Source organism: Ambystoma mexicanum, chromosome 4q, assembly GCF_040938575.1.
Source record: "Ambystoma mexicanum isolate Mex_15411 chromosome 4q, UKY_AmexF1_1, whole genome shotgun sequence".
NCBI classification, from domain to species: domain Eukaryota; kingdom Metazoa; phylum Chordata; class Amphibia; order Caudata; family Ambystomatidae; genus Ambystoma; species Ambystoma mexicanum.
In genome coordinates this window covers 583,123,251-583,141,504 of record NC_090928.1, presented here as the reverse complement: position 1 = coordinate 583,141,504, position 18,254 = coordinate 583,123,251, and the positions used below count along the sequence as shown (strand labels likewise).

Sequence of the window (18,254 nt, the reverse complement as noted above, 5' to 3'; positions counted from 1 at the left end):
TTTTCAGTGTGTCACTCCCTATGCCCTGATGCAATGTGTGTTGGCATATTTACAGGGATTTTCAGTGTGTCACTCCCTATGCCCTGATGCAATGTGTGTTGGCGTATTGTAAACTCACTAGTCAGTCCCTCTGCTCAAGAGCTTTGAAAAATATAGCCAATACCAGTCTAGACAACTAGCTTTTCAAGAGGGCAATACATGTACATTTAGTGATTTAATTTTGGGAGAAGAAAGGACAGCTTCTGAACATGTGAGATTTCACTTAGACCTGGAAACAGCAGCACACAGAAACTTAAGGAGTGCCTTCATCATCTATGGAAGGGAAGGTGTGTACAGCCTGCGCAGCCCTAAGCATCAACTTGACAGGGAAATAGGACAAAGTGCAGCCATCAGTGAGTGACAGGGATGCAGTCTACATTTCCATGGAAATAACAATTTCCGAATATGGACAGCAGAGACTGGAAGTGGGGGCTGCTTCAGTAACTTACATCAGCTTGATGCCATTCCAAGTAAAACATAGTAAACACTTAAATGGATCGTCCACATGTCCATTAATCGATAACATGAAAAAGGTGCTTAGCTGCAATTAATTCACCTCCAAGAATTATCCATTTTAAAACCCTTAGAATGAATCTACTGGGCTGAGCGGTCCGTGCAACAACCCGCAAAATATTTTAATACAGAAAGAGGAAGTTAACTTTTTTAATCTATTTTTTAAACACAAAGTCATTCTTATGGAAACGGGTCAAGCGGGCTCCCACAGCAACTTGTACCACAAGTGCTCAGGGAGGCATATGGTATCTTTGGCAACAGAGGATGGTGAGCTGAGGAATGAGGCTGGTTATGGAGAAAATGAGAACATCCATAAAACACAACCGAAAAACCGTCCAAGCCTGGTGATTTACCTGCATTAAGCTGTTTGATGGCCATGATTATTTCTCCCCCAGTAATGGGTCCAGCTACAGCTTGGTCCTCAGACAGCCTTGGCAGAGTAATTTTATCAAAAAACCTATCCATATCTGCAGATGCCAGGAATTGATCTTCCCTGTATAGTGACTCGTAGAATCTCCTAAAACTTTCACATCTCACTTTTTTTGATTTTATACTCTCCCTCTAATTTCTGCACAAAGGAATTGTCAGTTAAACCAGGCAACCTATTTGCTAGCAGTTTACCATTCTTGTCCCCTCGTTCCCAGAATTTCTGCCTCATGAAGAACATACCTCTCCCATACTGGGAATCCATCTCCTGTTTAAGGCGATCCTTTACTCTCTCCACTTCATCCTTATCCTCGCTACTCCTTGTCAATTGATATTTCTTCTGACAGGTATTCAACTCACTCTCCAGCCTCTTAAATTCAAACATCCTCTTTTTCCTCGTCGGGCTGTAATGTTCATCAGCTCCCCCCTAATCGATGCCTTAAAGCTATCCCAAACCATTAAATTGGATGCAGATACTTCATTTATGCTAAAGAAATTCTTAGTAGACCCTTGTAGAGACTCAAGTATTGGGTCATGTGTTGTCACCGTTTTTATGTACCCAATATAATGGTTTTATGTCTGATGGGATGGTATGCCCTACGATGAAAGAAGCTTGCATTGTGGTGATCCCGAAACCAGGCAAAGACCATAAAAAAATGTGAAAATTATAGACCGGTATGGTTATTAAACGTTGATCTCAAAATATTCACTAGAATAATGACCAATCGGCTGGACAAGTGTATTGGACACCTGATTAGTAGATCCCAAGTTGGCTTTATGAGGGGCAGATATGGGTATGACCATGTGAGGACACTAATCGATGTAATGGACTCCCGAAGGAAAAGGTTCAAAATGCACTTCTCATTTTTATGGATGCAGAAAAGGCCTTTGATCATGTTAACTGGACCTTCTTGGATTGTACAATTTCGGGTGTACCTTTATTAGAGTAATTAAATGCAGAATTCATCTCTTAGTGCTAGGCCGTCATGGCCACAGGGCACTTATTCCTAGTGCACGTGTTATTTCATCTCTTGCAGGGCCCCCACATGCATCCAGGCCGGGTGTGGCCATAGAAATGCATTGGGCTACACATGCAGCATCTTCTGGGAGTGGCAGGGTGGAGCGATCAAGCAGAGCAAAGGGGCGTGGCTGGGATCGGGCTATTTAAGCCTGCCCTGCCTGCAGGCTAGTGCTTCGTGTTAGTTTGCTCATGCAGCGTAACGCTCACCGCCGCATGAAGCACTTCTTACCCGATTCCAGCAAAACCATCGCCTGAAGCCTACCATCGCCAGAGCGCATCTTATCTGCTTTCAGCAATACCATCTACCATCATCTAAAGCGCACCTACCTGACTCCAGCAATACTATAGCCTGCAGCGCTCCTTACCTGTTCCACAGTTCCAACACTTACGAGGGAGCTCTTCTCGAACAGCATCCTCGCGGCTACAGCCATCCATCACCCGCCGACAGATCTTTCAGAGAGCTGCTCCTCATCTGATGTCACCAGGCCATACCTGCAGGAGAAAAGGACAAATAAGGTCAGAAACCACATAAAGACAATTCGCTAAGGTCGCGCGCTACACAACCTTTGCGCTGACCCTAGGGCCCAAACTTACCATCTATTTTGGGACATTGTAAACTCCCCAAGGCTCCGTTTGGACTCACTTCCAGCACCGCGACTCCGCTGGGCCTTCATCACCTAGTGGGGAGAAAAGAAAGACATTACTAGGGATATGAACACTAATCATGGGGAAAAAGACATTGCAAACGAGTACAAAATCATTGTTGAAGAACACTTACCTTCGAAGTGGATCAGTCACAGCCGGTCTGGGATGCCACGCACAGGGACCAGTGAAGGAACTAGGTCCAATTAAAGAGCCCCAGCACTTGAGAAGCAGGACAGAGAGCTCATCCTCAGTTAAACAGGTGAGACTATATGGGCACATGCATGCTCACCACATTCTGGGAAGAAGGGTTCGAGAATTACAGCTATATCACAGCATCCTCACAACCTCTTGTATCCTCACAGGGGCAGTTTCAACCACCAGAGCAGTCCACAACACAGGAGCAGGGGAAGAAGCCTGATCCAGGGAAGCCAGATCCTGGGAGGGCTGCAACCGGCCCAAATGTCCCCCGCAGAGACCAGGTGAGCGTAACAGACTCTGGGTCAATTGTGTTATGTTTTGTCAATTTTTCCTGTCAAAAGGCACTAGACAGGGCTGCGCTTTGTCGCCATATCCATTTAACTTAACAATAGAACCATTGATTGTGTATATAAACCAGGAGCAGAGTCTTCATGGGCTTAAGTTTGGGAATAGTGAAATTAAATCTTCTGTTATGCGGATGATATGACTAGCATTTTGACAAACCCGTTGGAAGGGAGTGAAAAGCTGAAATGCATGTTTAAAGAAGTGGGATCATTGTCTGGCCATAAGAAAAACTAGGGGAAGACAATGGTCTTTCCCCTAGATGTTGGCCATCCAAGGGCAATATGGGTTCTTGGAATTGTCAGTGGGAGACACGGCAGTGAAATATTTGGGAATTTACTTAGTCCGTGACCTGAAAAAGATGGCAAAATATAATATTACACAAGTCTTGGCGAAGATCCGGAGAGATATATCCAAATGGGGTCGCTTAACGATGGGACTTTGGTCAAACATGTATGCCATCAAAATGGTTCTTTTACCAAAAGTACTTCACATTATTCAATCCATCCCCTTGAAATTCACCAAGAAGGTCATCGGTAGAGTGGATAACGTCTTTCAGGAGTTTCTTTGGGGGGGGGGCGGGGGGCTAAGAGGTAATAGGCCCAAGATTCCTAAACACATTATAACACACTCTGTGAAGGAAGGGGGGTTTGGGTACTTTAATTTAGTGAATTATTGCACAGGGTTTGTTCTTAAAAAACCAGTTTATTTCTTTGAAGCTAGCGAGTATGTCCCATACTGGCATATTATTGAAAGTGAACAATTGTCACCTTATTCTCTACGCGATATGTACTCTACGTCTAAGATGCCAAACTCCACAGTGAGATTAACCACCATGAGTACTACTAGAGGGGCCTTACAAGATTTTATGGCAGTCAAAGGGGAAAACATCTGGATACACTACGATGCATGCCTATGGCATAATGCAGGTCTACAGATAGCTAATAAAATGGAGTTGGCAAAGCTGGATCAAAAAAGGTAAACAGACTACGTGATGTCTGGGAAGGTGGTCATACGATTTCCTTTGAATGTCTTAGAGTATCTTTCGGGATAGGGGGTAGGGAACGTGCATGTTATGGGGATCTAAAGGTTCTTTTGATGGAGCGGCAGGGAATGGTAGGGGATCCCATGAAACAGACCCGCGGTCTGTGAGGTTGTCTGTTCTCTTCCATGTGCAGTTTCAACGTACATGAGACCAATGCCAATAGAAGACTTACATAGGGAAGCGTGGGAACAACTTTTCCAGGCTTGGGTGGAGGAACTAGTTATGGACATTCCAAGCGAAGAATGGGAAAGTCTGCATAGTGTAGGTGTGTAATGGAAAATGATTTTGGGACCAAGGTATATTAGGCAAAGGATTGTATGTAGATTGTATTTGACCCCTGCTCAAACGGCCAAACTAGGGCTATTAGATAATGATGTCTGTTGGGGGTGTGATTTTCATGAGTGTACCTTACTCATATGCTATGGACATGCTCAAGGGTATCCGCCTTTTGGAGTGAAGTCCTGAATAGATTGGATATTATACTGGAGGACTCGCTACCACATACATGTTATTCGACAATTTGTTATCAAGCAAGGAGAGAGGAGATAAGGTCAAAGGAAGAACGGAATAGATCAAGGGGGTATTGGTAATAGCGACCAAATAAATATTAAAAGTCGAGAAAAGCCAAATGTGGAAGATTGGCTGTTCGATGTCCGTACTTTGTCTTGCTATGAGAAAGTAATGTTAATGAAACAGAAGCGAGGGGAACATTATCTTTGAATTTGGGGTTCTTTTAATTAATTATATATGTTAATTTTAAAGGACTTTTGTACCGCCCACTATCACCACCGGAGTGGTCTACTGGCGCATTGGCAGCTCTGAAAGAGGAAGGGAGGGTGAGTTAGTGGGAGAAAGCAGGAAAAGTGCAAGAGAGCAGTGATGTGCTGTTGACTGTCTCAGCCCGGTGGGTCAGTTGGCTGGACCTGGGGTGTTTGCGGACGCTAGTCGCTGTGTACTGTTGTAGAAATCTGTGTTTTTTATTGTTTGTGTTGATGCAATGTGGTGAAGTTTGTGCCGTTTGTTGCGCTGTAGGTTTGTGGTTGTGTTTGTTTGGAGTTTGAGAGGTGTGTGCAGAGGAGGGAAATTGTTAGTGGAATTGGTTAGTTGGCATCTCTGTCCTGGATTGAGGCGATGGACTTGTGTAGTCTCTCCTGATGCACCACTGATCTGATCTGGGCCCATCTTGCATTCAATGTCCCTTTCACATCTGTCCCCCACCTCAACCAGCCTCCCTCACCACCCCACCTGTCCTCCATTCCTACTTTTGGGCCAGAGCCCCTTCCAATATCCACCACTCAGCTAGTGTAGTGATTGTCAGTGTCTCGACGATTCAATTGACACTTTGGTGCCTGGTGGAGACTAATGGGGGGGGGCGGGGGTGAGGTTGATGGTGGGATTGTCTGCGGTAGTTGACTCGGTCTCCATGTGTTTCAGTCTATCTGGCGTCATCCGTCCCGGTACTGCAGGAGCTTCCCTGTCAGTTCTGGGGCTGTCAGTATCCTTTCCATTATAGTCATCCTTTTTCTCTGTTTCGGTTTTCAGTCTGAGTCTGTGGCCTTGAAGAGCCAGGTTTTTAATAATTCTGAATTTGTGGTGATCTGTGTTTCTGATCTCTTTTGGGATGTTGTTCCAGGTTTTGCGGCTAAGTGGTAGAAGGAGGTGCCTCCAAGTTTTTTCTTAAGGTATGGTTTTAGTTCCAGGCGGATTTCGTTGCTGGATCGGAGGGGCCTCTTTGGTTTGCAGACTGATTTTCCTCTGAAGTAATTCTGCTCCTTGCCCTCCGATTGCCCTGTGCGTTATGCACATGGTTTTGAAGGTGATGCGATGTTTTACTGGGAGCCAGTCTAGTGTTTTTAGGGCAGAAGTGATGTGATCTCTTCTGGATAGTTTGAGGAGTAGTCTAGCTGCCGCATTTTGGATTCGTTGTAGTTTCTTCAGGAGGTATTCTGGTATTCCGAGGTAGAGGCTGTTTGCATAGTCGATTCTTGACATGAGGGCTACGACAGGGAGTGTTTTGTGCGTGAAGGAGAGGAAAGGTAAGATCCTTCTTGCCGTGTGGAGGAGGAAGAAACATTTCTTCACTGTTTATTTGTGGCTTTAAGATTAGGGTGTTGTCCATCAGAACTCCCAGATTCTTTACTACCTTAGATGGTGTTGGTGCGGTTCCCATTTCCGTTGGCCGTGGGATGGCGGTTTCATTCCCTTGGTCTTTGGATATGATCATGATTTCGGTCTTTCCTGGGTTGATTTTTAGGTTGTTGGCATTCATCCAGTTGAAGACTTCTTTCAGACAGTCGATTAGAGTTGAGTGATCCGCTTCGTTGTTTTTGATTTTGTAGATTATTTGAGTGTCATCGGCGTAGTTGTAGCAAGTAATGTTGTATTTTTTGAAGATTCTGATGACCGGAGTCTGGTAGATGTTGAAATATAGTGGTGATGGTGAGGATCCTTGTGGTACTCCCACAGTCGTTAACTCGTGGAGTGGATTTGAAGGGTTTAATCCATACAGTTTCTGTTCTGTCTGCTAGGAATGATTTAGTCCAGAGTAGTGCTGTGTCTGTTATGCCTATGTCTTCTAGTCTTTTGGTCAGGGTGTCATAGCTAACTGTGTCAAAGGCTGCAGAGAGGTCAAGTAGAATAAGGGCTGAGGTTGTGTTCGAGTCTGCATTAGTTTTAAGGTCGTCGCAGAAGGAGAGAAGTGCTGTTTCCCTTCCTCTTGCTGTTCTGAAACCTACTTGAGCTTGGTCTAGTAGGTGGTGTTTTTCTATGTGCTCTTGGGTAAGTTTATATACGCAGGTTTCCAGGAGTTTTACCAGGTAGGGAATGTTTGAGATTGGTCGGTAGTTGGAGAGTTCTTCCACGTCGCCGCTTGTGTTTTTTATAAGTGGCTTAAGATAGACTGATTTGAAGGTCCTCGGCACAGTCCCTGTTGCTAGTGATAGATTTAGAAGGTTTCTGTAGTATTCTGCTGGCGTTCCTTGTGCGTGGATGGATTTGTAGATGTCCGGGAGACAGGGATCCATGGGTGACCCAGCTTTTTTGCTGCGTTTTACCAGCAATGCGAATGCCTCTGCTGATATTTCAGGAAAGTTTTTGAGTTTGTGCTGTGGTTCTGTGTTAGGTTAGTTTGGTTGTAAATTGTGGTTGGTTGGTCTCTTTTGTATGGTTTGTCGGATGTCATTGATTTTTTTCTTGAAATGGTCTGCCAGGTCGTTGCAAAGTTTCTCTGAGGGGGTTGGGGTGTTATCGCAGCCTGGTGGGTTTCTGATCTCTTTAACAATGTTAAACATTTCTTTTTGTGTGTTGGTGGCATTGGTGATTCTGTCATCATAATGCCTTCTCTTCGCCTTTTGAATTTCCTTCTTGTATGCACGGATTTGTTTCTGGAACAGTGTATTTTTGTCTGGGTTGTATTCTGTCCTCCATTCCAGTTGCATCTTTTTGTTTTCCTTTTTCATGGTATTTAATAGTGGGGTGAACCATTTTGATATTGCTCTTTTTTTTGATGGGGTGACTGGTATTTCTGGGGCTGTATTATTGTGTCTGCAATCCATTTGTGAAGTAGTTCCGCTTTACCGTCTAGGTCAGCTAGCCCTAGTTCTGTAGTTGAGGGTTTGGTTAGTTGCAGTTGTTCGAATAGGTTGCTTTCTTTGACGTGTTGCCAGTTTCTTTTGGTGGTGGTTGCGAGCTTAGGAGGTTGGATGCGTACTTGGGTTGGCATGGTGATCATGAATGGGATGATGAGGTGGTCGCTCCACAGTATTTGCATCGGAGGTGCCGTGGTGATTAGTCTTTGATTTTCAAAAATTGCGTCGAGGTTGTGTCCTGTCGAGGGTTTTGCCCCTTTTACTAGTTGTCGTAGTTTCATGGTAGTGAGCTGTGGGAGTTGGCGTGACTTTCTTCAAACCAAATGTTGAAGTCTCCCAGGATGATTAGGTGTTCGTGGTTGATAGCTAAGTTGGTGATTGCCTCTATTAAGTTGTCGACGAAGGTTGCATCATATGTCGGTGGTCTGTACACCAAGATGAATGTGATGTTGGTTTTTGGACTCGTTAGGTGTATTACCACGGTTTCGCAGTCGAGGATGTTGAGCGGTTCGTCCGTTTTTAACTTCAGGTGTTCTTTGATTGCTATTGCGATGCCTCCTTTTTTGTTTCTGTTTATTTGAAGGCATTTGAAGTCGGTTGCACTTTGGAGTGCGACTTTGTATTTGTCATCCAGCCATGTTTCTGTGATGAACAGGATGTCAATGCTGCTGTCGTCAAGTAGGTTGAAGATCTCTGTTGAGTGTTTGGACATGGATCTTGTGTTTATTAGATTGCAGTGGAGTTTGGAGGTGTTGTTTGGTTTGGACTTTCTTGTTGAGTTAGTCTTCTGCTCGGTGTTGAGATTTCCTTCCTGGTCGATCATTTGTTGGACTGTGGGTTTCGGGGAGTGGCGTCTTCAAAGAGTTCCTCAAGGTTCTGTCTTGGGTTATTGTTTTCATTGGGCTCGTCTTCCGGGAGTTGCATTTGTCGATTTGACTTTCTTCTTGCTTTGGTGATGTAGGGTGTTATCACACCGGTCGTGTTTGCTGTATTTTTTTGTTGTTGATCCTTTTTCTACGTGTTTGTGTTAGGTTATTTGATGTTGTTGCTTCTAGCGTTGTGTTGGCTTGCTGTGGTGACCAGTTGTCCGCGAGGTAAGGAGTTAAGTAGAGGGATTTTTCTCTTTTCTCAGTGTTGGTTTGATTTATGTTCCTGTCTGTGGGGGTGTGTTCTGCATTTGTCTTTCTTTGTTGCAGTTCTGGGGTGTATGTTCTTTCTTCTTCTCGGGTTCTTTCCTTCGGAATGGGTCGTTGCGTGGCATTGTAAGATTCATAGTGGTTTAGTCTGTTTGTTTTGTGATTCCAGCTGGTTCTGCTTTGGTCAGGTTGTCTTGTGGTGTAGTAGTCGGTGTGGAGGGCGGTCTGCCACTGGTTCGGGCTCTGTCTGTATGTGGTATTCCGGCTGATGTTGCCGACTCGTTCAGTCGATGTCTTGAGGGATTAGGGAGGGGGATAGGGGTATATATTGGGTGTTATCGGGGGCTCTCTTTAGTGTCCGTTTCCCTGTGGTGAGCTAGCTATCTGGGTGTGAGAAGGGTATTTCCTAGCTGAAGAGAGGCTTAGAGCAGTGTAGCTAGGATTTACACCTTATGAGACGGGAGCCCCTAGTTGGGGGTGCCTCTCCACAGTGGTTCCCTATTGGGTTCTGTCTCACTTTAGAGTGAGGTGGTCAGCAAGTGTGAGAGACCTGTGTAATGGGGGATGCACCTAATTGATGCACTCTAGTTATCACACAGTGCAATTGAGATCGAACCCCAGCTAGATTTGAGAGATCTGTATAGTGGTGGAGGGGCCTATCTAATACAATCTAGATATCGTACAGTGCAGTTCGGAGGCATGTCAATGCATTTTAATATCACCCAGTGCAATTGGAGACAGAACCCAGGCTAGATTTGAGGGACTTTTATAGTGGGAGAGAGGCCTATGAATGCAATCTAGTTATCATACAATGGAGTTTGGAGGCCTGTCAGTGCAGTCTAATATCGCCCAGTGCAATTGAGACAGAACCCCCGCTAGATTTGAGAGACCTGTATAGTGGGAGAGAGGCCTATCAATACAATCTAAATCTCACACAGTGCAATTGGAGACAGAACCCCAGCTAGATTTGAGAGACCTGTATAGTGGGAGAGAGGCCTGTCAAATGCAATTCAAATATCACACAATGCAATTGGAGACAGAACCCCAGCTAGATCCGAGAGACCTGTATAGTGGGAGAGAGGCCTATCAATGCAATCTAAATATCACACAATGCAAATGGAGACAGAACCCCAGCTAGATCCGAGAGACCTGTATAGTGGGAGAGAGGCCTATCAATACAATCTAAATATCACACAATGCAATTGGAGACAGAACCCCAGCTAGATCCGAGAGACCTGTATAGTGGGAGAGAGTCCTATCAATGCAATCTAGTTATCATACAATGCAGTTTGGAGGCCTGTTAATGCAGTTTAATAACACACAGTGCAATTGGAGACAGAACCCCCAGCTAGATTTGAGAGACCTGTATAGTGAGAGCAAGGCCCACCAATACAATCCAAATACCGCTCAGTGCAGTTGGAGACAGAACCCCAGCTAGATTTGCGAGATCTGTATAGTGGGAGCAAGGCCCATCAATGCAATCTATATATCACACAGTGCAATTGGAGACAAAACCAGAGCTAGACGAGTGACCTGTATAGTGGGAGAGAGGCCTATCAATGCAATCCAAACATCCTACAATGCAGTTTGGAGACAGGACAGGCAGGCCGGATTGGTCCGATATTGAACAATGGTTGAGTTTTGACTAATTTGGGTGAGAGATGCAGTGCGGAGCAGTCTCCTTGGTTAGTATAGTTCGCTCAGTGGCTCAGGTTCAAGTGTAGAGTGGGTGCTTTACTCCTGAGCCAGGGGCCACTCCTACCTTACTGGTCCCCATGGTTGATGGCTGGCCACTGGCTTCCTCTGCGGACGCTCGCTGATACCTCTTGGAGCCACCTCGGTTGTGCCCCCCTTGTCCTTGGGTTTCTACGGAGCTGCCGGGCAGAGGGCTGTCCTGGGAGGTTCAGTTAAAACCAGTCGGATCAGCCAATCACGTTGTTGGGAGGAGGGTGGAACAGGGAAGTAGAGGCAGGGAACGGGGTCCGGGGCAGCGAGGGGCTCACGGGGCTATTGGCGCATGATGGAGGATGAGCTGGGCTAGTAGGGCTGGGATGGGCCCACATCATTTATTCTATATATGTCGTAGTTGGGGATTGTTGTGATTTCTATATAGTGTTTTGTGTGGTCTTTTTTGATGTTGTATTGTCTGTTGTAGTCGGTTTTTAGAGTTTTACTGTGCGATAGAGATGTGTATTAGTTTAATAAGGACTTGCTTTTATGTATCTCAACATTGTTATATTTGATTGCTTTATTCCTTTATGCATTTTGTAATCTGAGTGCAAATCCCTGAAGTTATGGATATGTTGATGTCGTTGATGCCACCTTTTCTTTTGTACGACTTATTCTAAAATGATAAATAAAATGAAGAAAAAAAATAAAATAAAATGGGAACATCCATGATCCATATTCATACAATGACGAGCAACATTTTCCATCCCAATGTTTTCCTCATAAACAGAACCTCTCTTGTATTGTATCGTAATAGCATTTGTAGAGCGTGTCTATATCCTAGAAAAGGCATCTTGGCGCTAGAGCGAGGACCTCATCTGATGCAAGGGGCGACAGATAACACTAGCAGGGAAACTGGAGTTTTAAGATTGCCTCTAAACACAGTCAAGGGTTGGCTGGCAATGTGTTCCAGAGCAGGGATGATTGAATGCAAAAGCATCTTTTGCCCCAGCTGCCCCGTCCGACTCAGACAACCACTCCTCGCAAGGTCGAGCCGAGTGTCCTAGAAGGCGCATTGGGAATGAATCGCTCCTGAAGGCACCATGGGCCCCGGCATTGAAGCGCCCAATGTACTAAGCAAAGGGACTTAAAAACACATCCTCATCTTTGACGGGCACTAAACGGAAGGCACAACCGCTGGGAAAATGTGCTCTGTGTCCTAGGCCAAGAAACAATTGCGATGATGGAATATTTGTAGCCTTTGTCCTAGGAGGACACACATAAGGAACAAGTTACTTACCTGTAACTGTTGTTCTCCAGCATGGGTCTGGCATGGATTCACATGCTCATGAATATTCCCCGTCGTCAGGCTGGGAATCCTTGGTAAAGAAAAAACCAGTATCAGTTTCGTTTCTGATCTGTCTTTCGTAGTAATAACCAATCACTGGTCTCTGCGTCATACTGACCACAGCCAATGACTGCCCTCTACCTAAGCACCGCCTCTGGCAGCCATCTTCAGATTTGGAAGCACGTGAAGTGGCAGTATGACCAAGTGAAGAGCCGCAGAGGGGTAGGCGGGAGGGTTCGCATGTGAATCCATGCCAGACCCATGCTGGAGAACAACAGTTACAGGTAAGTAACTTGTTCCTTCTCCAGCATGGGGTCTGGCATGGATTCACATGCTCATGAATAAAGAATACATAGCAGTACACACATGCACAACCACGGGAGGTGGCAAAGGCTCAACATTAAGCATCACATAAACTCAACATTAAGCATCTTACCTCCTCACCAGGCTCACCTCAGGCGAACAGGTTGCGCAGCACTGCTTGGCCGACCCTGGACTCCTCCCTGGAATCCCGGTCGACGCAGTAGAATTTCGTGAAGGTGTGCGTCGACCTCCACGTAGCAGCCCTGCATATGTCCAGCAGGGGCACACCAGATAGGAACGCCGTGGTAGCTGCGATCGCTCTGGTGGAATGGGCTCTCGGATGGCCAGGCAGCGGTCGGTTTGCCAACCGGTGACAGCACATGATACAGCCGGAGAGCCATCTGGAGATGGAAGCCTTCGAGAGAGCCTTCCCCTGATTGACAGGTCCAAAGTTCACAAAGAGTTGTGACGTCTTCCGAAAACCCTTCGTGCGGTCCACGTAGAACTTCAGCGCTCTAGCTACATCCAGCGAGTGCAAAGTCCTCTCAGCCGGCGACGAAGGCGACGGGAAAAACACAGGTAACACCAAGGGTTCGTTGAGATGGAAGTCCGACGGTACCTTGGGCATGAAGGAGGGGTGCGTCCTGAGCACTACCCTCGTGTCGTGGAAAGTCAAGTACGGGGCCTTGCAGGAAAGGGCCTGGATCTCTCCCACTCGTCGTGCGGAGGTGATGGCCACAAGAAAAGCTGTTTTCCACGATAGAAACTTCAACGGGGCCGAGTGCAGAGGCTCGAACGGAGGTCCCATGAGCTTGGTCAGCACCACGTTGAGCTCCCACGCCGGGGCCGGAGCCTTCACCGGCGGGAACGATCTGAACAGTCCCTTCATGAACTCTTTCACCAGACGATGAGACCACAAGGACGTCCGGCCCGTGGTTCTGGTGTATCGGGAGATCGCAGCAAGATGAATCTTGATGGACGCGTGTGCCAGACCAGCTTTGGCCAGCGTCAGCAGGTACGGCAGTACTTGGGGAGCCGTAATCCGTAGAGGGTTAATCTTCTGTGCGTGGCACCAGACAGAGAACCTCTTCCATTTGTGTCCGTAGCATTTAAGAGTCGAGGACGCCCTGGCCTTTGCAAGAACCTCTCTGCAATCGGCCGGTATGTCGTATCCTCCAAACTCTAGCGCTGCAGGAGCCAGGCCTGCAAGTTCAGCGACTTCGGGTCGTGGTGGAGGATGGCGCCTCCTTCCCTGGAGAGTAGATCCGCGTCCGCCGGCAGCTTGATCGGCGGGGACGCTGACAAGTCCAGAAGGTCCGGGAACCATATCTGCCTCGGCCACGCAGGTGCGATGAGGATCATCCTGCACCGTGACCTCTTGAGCTGGTTGATGAGCCGGATTAGCAGAGGCAAGGGAGGGAACGCGTAGAGGAACAGGCCCTCCCAGGGGAACGAGAGAGCATCGCCCATGCTCCTCGTCTGGGGAAACCTGCTGGCGAACCTCCGGCACTTGGTGTTCGTCGCCGTCGCGAACAGGTCGATCTGGGGTGTGCCCTACCGTCGGAAGAGGCGATCCACCAGATCCTGCCGTAGCTCCCACTCGTGGCACGAGCGCAGCTCCCTGCTGAGTGAGTCGGCGATGGTGTTTTTTATCCCTGCCAGATGAAACGGCACCAGAAAAATCCCTTGGGCGACGGCCCAATGCCACATGGGAATGAGGTAGATGCAGGAAGACATCATCCCGAGGATGGACTTGATGGACCTCACTTTGGCCGCGTCGGCCACCAACATCCGTTGCACCTTGCCCAAGATGGTCCTGGTCCTCTCCTCCGACGGGGAGGCCAGAAGGGACACTGTGTCGAGCCTCGCTCCCAGAAACAGTGCGACTTGCGCGGGCACCAGGTGGGATTTGGCGTAGTTCACGGAGAATCCCAGGTCCGTGAGGAGTTGGACGGTCCTTGCCGTGTGGACCACGGCGAGCTCCCTCGTCTTGGCGCGGATGAGCCAGTCGTCCAGGTAGGGGTAGACGTGAATCCCCTCGCGGCGCAGCTGCGCCGCCACCGGTGCAAGGCACTTGGTGAATACCCTGGGTGCCGACCGTAGTCCGAAGGGAAGGGCTTTGAACTGGTAATGACGCCCTTGGACCACGAATCTGAGGAATTTGCGGTGCCCCTTTAGGATGGGAATGTGGAAGTAGGCATCCTCCAAATCCAACGACGATAGGAAGTCTCCTTCCTCCAGCTGACCCAGGACGTGCTGGAGGGTGACCATCCGGAACTTCTGCGCCTTGATGAACTTGTTCAGACGTCGCAGGTCTAGGATGGGGCGCCATCCTCCCGTCTTCTTCTTCACGAGGAAGTATCTCGAGTAGACTCCGGAGCCCCGAAGCCTTTTTGGGACGAGTTCGATGGCGCCCTTTCTGAGCATCGCCTTTACCTCCAGGAGAAGTTGAGGGACGTGAAGTTCTTTCCTGGCCACGGGGGGGACGCGCGGGCACCTTCTTTGAAACTCGAGCGCGTGGCCCCGGGCCAGGGCGTCCAGCACCCAACGGTCGGTGGAGATGGACTCCCACACGCTGACGAAGCCCGCCAGCCGGCCTCCCACCGGGGTGCTTCGGTGGGGGCCCGACCCCACGGCCGGTTCAATCCTGCTTGGACGCGGCCTTGCCGCCTTGACCTCCTTGGCGACGACGGCGGGGTCCGCTAGACTTGCCTCGTCCTCTGTAGGCCTCTTGCGACGACGAGCGGGCCGCTTGACGGTAGGAAGCAAAACCGCCGCCGGAACCTTTGGAGGCGCCCTTGCCTCCGCCGCTCCGAAAGGGCGTCCGTCGTTGCAGGACTCCAAGGGCCCGGGCCGTCTCCGTATCCGCCTTGATGGCCTGAAGGGAATCGTCCACTGTCTTCCCAAACAGGTTGTTCCCGTCGAAGGGCATGTCCAGGACTCTGGTCTGGACGTCCTGCCGGAAGTCCGTAGCTTTGAGCCATCCACGACGTCGAAGGCAAACGCCGTTGCCCAGCTGGCGGAACCCAGTGTCGGCGATGTCCGTCGCCACGGTGATGGCGTGGTCCGAGGCCACCTCACCTTCCTGCAGGATCTCAAGGGCCTCCGCCCTCTTGTCGTCCGGCAGAAAATCCAGCAGGGGAGCCATCTTGTACCAGAGCTCCCTGTCGTAGCGGGCCACGATAGCCAAGGCGTTGGCCGCTTTAATCGTCGTCGCTGCCGACGAGATGACTCTACGCCCCATAGTATCCAATTTCTTTCCCTCGCCGTCCGGCGGGGAAGTCGATGTGGAGGCCGCACCCCCCCCCGCTTTCTTCCTGGCTGCCGCGGAGACGACGGAGTCCGGGGTAGGCTGCGCCCGGAGGCATAGGGGGGCCGTGTCCGGGACCCGGTACTTTTTCTCGTACCGGTCTCTTCTAGCTGGCGTCGTGGAAGGGTTCTTGAGGAGGGAAAGGCCCTCATCCCAAATGTCGTCCAACAGAGGCACTGCGAGGACCGTCTTCCTCTTGGCCTCGCGCCGCTGATAAGGGAAGCCTTCCTTTTTCTTCTCCTCAGGGCAGAGTTGGAAAAGCTCGGAAGCCCTGGAGATCATGGAGTGGAAAGATCCGATCTCGTCGGGCGGAGAGGCCCTGGTGGGAGGCGACGACGGAAAATCCTCGTCGTATGCCTCGTCGTCCGTACCCGTCGCTGCCGTGTCAGTCCCCGTATCATCCCCTCGGGTGGACAGGGAGGAGGGCTGGAAGGGGCGCGACGGTTGAAAAGGAGGTGGTGGATGGATCCTTCTTTTCTTGGTAGGGGGAACACCAGAAGGTCCCGGTTCTGGATCCCCCGACGGGAGAGGTTCCTCCGTCGGTAACGGTAGCCTCGTCCTTATCTCGGAGCATAAGGACTGTATGGCCAACAAAATGGCCGCCGAGTTGTCTTGCGGCGCTGGCAGAGGGGAATCCGACGGGCGAGCAGGGGCCCCGTCGGTATCCTCGACGATGTCGTCGTCGTCACCTGCGTCGGGGTCCATTCCGACGGGCTGGCCTTCTTCCACGCCTAGGCCGTGGCTTAAGACCTCGATCAGCTCCTCTTCTGAGGTTGAGGCCAACTCTACGACGACGCCCTGCCCCCCCTTCTTCTTCCCCACGGGGGGTTTCACGGGGGTCCTATCGATGGGCACAAAGGAAGACTCCCTCCGAGGAGGCAGGGAGATTCTGGGCCCTGAGGTCGCCACCACTGGTGCAGCCACCACAGGCTGAGCCAGGGCCGCCGCGACCGTTTCGATAGAGGGCTTGGTCGGATGGATCAAGGCCTTCACCACCTTAGGTGCGCTCACCGCCTTATCCTTGAGGGAGGGGGCACTGCCACGCTCCTCCTCTGCCTTAGAGCTCGACCGGGGCCTCTCCAGGAGCTTCGCCGGGTGCTCGGCCTTCCTCTTACCCGACCCAGAGCGTTGGCTCGTGGTTGATGGTGCCGGGGAGGGTGCGCCCTGCCTGGCGCCCGTAGAGCCCGACCGTTCGGCGCTCCCGGTGCCAGCGGACTCGCGGTGCTTGGCCTTATGTTGGGCCCCCGTCGCCGGGGCGCCCTCAAAGGTCTTAGAAGACCGCTCGGATTTCTTCTTCTTCTCGCCAGACGGGCTCTTACCCTCCAGCCAGTTGGCGAGACGTTGATGGCGGTCCTTCATGGTCCGTTCCGACATGTTGCCGCAAAACGCACAGTCCTTCTCCACGTGCGTCTTGTCCTCATGAAGGCAGTAAAGGCAGAAAGAGTGTTCGTCCTCCTTGAAGACGTTCTGCAGCTGGCATCCAGGGCAGACCCTGAACAGCTTTCCGGGCGTCGAGCTTCCCTTCTCCTGGGCCATCTCCGAGACCGGGCCTGAGAAGCTTCTGGAGTCCTCCGAAGTGTAGCTCGACGAAATCTTCACCCTTGAGGGGCACAGATGAATCCGACACGGGTCCCCGTTGATCGGATGTAGAATCGGTGGAGCTTGAGGCTCTTTTGACCGAAAGAATCGAAGTTTTTTGTAAAAAGCGCGAAAAAATAGCACTAACACTCGAGAGCAATAGCACGAGGATCCCAACACATGAACGTGCGGTAAAAATCTGAAGATGGCTGCCAGAGGCGGTGCTTAGGTAGAGGGCAGTCATTGGCTGTGGTCAGTATGACGCAGAGACCAGTGATTGGTTATTACTACGAAAGACAGATCAGAAACGAAACTGATACTGGTTTTTTCTTTACCGAGGATTCCCAGCCTGACGACGGGGAATATTCATGAGCATGTGAATCCATGCCAGACCCCATGCTGGAGAAATAGCACTACAATAACGCAAACGGCAAGGCACCAAGGGGACCGACTGGACTCCGAAAAATAAAATGTAGTCAAGCTATCTATGCAATATGCAAAGATGGAACCAAGACACTTGAGATTTGGCCAACATGGCTAGTCAGTAATAGGACTAAGTCCACTAGAAAACCCACATTCCCCAGCTGTGCCGCCATAGCCCTAAAGATGGGGGCCAAACGTTGGAAACCCAAGAACCCGGTTTCACATGCCCTGTTTTAGTGGCCCTGCATGTGCTTAAATCATGGCAGTAAGGGATTTGGACAGATGCACAGATCACTGCCCAACCTCGTTAGAAAAAGATATGTTGCCAAAGTGCTACCAGCATCTGCTCCACTCAAACGAGCCATTAGTTTACTAAGCACATTGCTATTTGCATTCTTATAGCACAGCCTAACAGAGTACAAGATCCATCTTCAAATACAGTTGAGATAGAAGTGCTCTGATCAAAATTCCCATGCACCACAAACTGAGTGGTTGCGCCTATATTTTATATCTAATATATATGATCTCAAAGCATCTTTCATCAGCATTGTGTGATTACTTAATTATGAAGTTGGGTTAGAAAATATCAGTTATGAAAACTGCTTCATCTGTGAAATGGCGGTGAGGACAGAAACATCTGTAGAAGAGTGAATCTATGGAACATGCATATCT

General features: G+C 49.4%; 1 protein-coding gene across 1 annotated transcript in view; it reads right to left on the bottom strand.

Moving 5' to 3' along the window:
- MTHFD1L (methylenetetrahydrofolate dehydrogenase (NADP+ dependent) 1 like) overlaps positions 1-18,254 on the bottom strand; it is a 2,103,853-nt gene that overhangs the window by 1,788,328 nt on the left and 297,271 nt on the right. The gene's annotated exons all lie outside the window — the stretch shown is intronic.